The sequence below is a fragment of the Colobus angolensis genome, unplaced genomic scaffold, assembly GCF_000951035.1.
Source record: "Colobus angolensis palliatus isolate OR3802 unplaced genomic scaffold, Cang.pa_1.0 Scaffold229, whole genome shotgun sequence".
NCBI lineage: Eukaryota > Metazoa > Chordata > Mammalia > Primates > Cercopithecidae > Colobus > Colobus angolensis.
Window position 1 is genome coordinate 6,120,363 of NW_012115477.1, and position 1,406 is coordinate 6,121,768.

General features: G+C 46.2%; 1 pseudogene; it reads left to right on the plus strand.

Moving 5' to 3' along the window:
• LOC105513358 overlaps window positions 1-1,136 on the plus strand; it is a 2,894-nt pseudogene extending 1,758 nt beyond the window's left edge.
• The last annotated feature ends 270 nt before the right edge of the window (window positions 1,137-1,406 follow it).

Sequence of the window (1,406 nt, forward strand, 5' to 3'; positions counted from 1 at the left end):
TGGTCTCAATCTCCTGACCTCGTGATCCGCCCATCTTGGCCTCCCAAAGTGCTGGGATTACAGGCTTAAGCCACCGCGCCTGGCCGTCTGATTCTAACAGAAGGAAATATTTTATGAAAATGTATTGTTGGCTGGGAACGGTGGCTCACGCCTGTAATCCCAGCACTTTGGGAGGCTGAGGCGGGTGGATCACCCGAGGTCAGGAGTTCAAGACCAGCCTGGCCAACTGGTGAAACCCCATCTCTACTAACTGTACAAAAATTAGCCGGGCGTGGTGGCGGGCACCTGTAATCCCAGCTACTTAGGAGACTGAGGCAGGAGAATCGCTTGAACCCGGGAGGCAGAGATTGCAGTGAGCTGAGATGGTGCCACTCCAGCCTGGACAACTAGCGAGACACCGTTTCAAAAAAAAAGAAAGAAAATGTATTGTTTTACTTGGATTGTTGAGACAAATTTCTTATATTTGTCCAGGACGTCGGCTTGTGTTAATGGCTGGCATTAATAAGGGATTCCTTTACAGGGGATAGTTTTTTCTTTTCTTTTCTTTTTTCTGCTTTCTCCACAAACTGTTACTTGGGACTCCCCCTACTCCTATCTCCTAAGGAGTTGAAGAACCACTGAGGGAATTGCAAGCCCAAGCTCTCACCCCTAACTAGATACATGAACTGAAAAGTAAGTCACAGTCCTTGGCTGTGCCTTTTTTTTTTTTTTTTTGAGACGGAGTCTCGCTGTGTTGCCCAGGCTGGAGTGCAGTGGCCTGAATAAGTCGACCTCCTGGGCTCTCACGATCCTCCCACCTCAGCCTCCCAAAGTGCTGGGACCACAGGCCTGAGCCACCGTGCCCAGCCTTGGCTGTGCCTTTGAATTAAAAGCTGCTTTTCAATAACTTCATTTACCTGTCAATCGGTTTGTCTTCCTTCCTAAACTGTGGATGCTGCCCTGGTGCTTGTTTTGTGTGTGCGTAGCTGATGTTGCTGTGACCCTGGGTCAGTTTTCTTCACCTCCCGGGCCTTTGTTTCCACAACTGTAAAAAGAGTTAAACTACTTCTACCACCCTTTCTCTTTTTCATCGCAAGAGAGCACTGAGTGGTTTTCAACAGGTATTGGTGGAATTTAGTTTTCAGAAAAATGACTAAGACTGGGAATATTGATAAAATGATTGGACCAGTTTAGAAAGTACTATAAAATGCAAGAGAGAAAGGGATGCTTGCTTGACACTGGAAAATAATGCAGGGAGGGATAATTTGTGTCCATATAACCAGGATCAGAGACAGAGAGAAGGAAAGAAAATTTTACTCAAATAGCACGGCTAGGTAAGTTTGTGGGGAAAGCAGAAAAAAAAAAAATCTATTCCCTGTAAAGGAATCCCTTACTGGCCGGGTGTAATGGCTCATGCCTGTAATCTC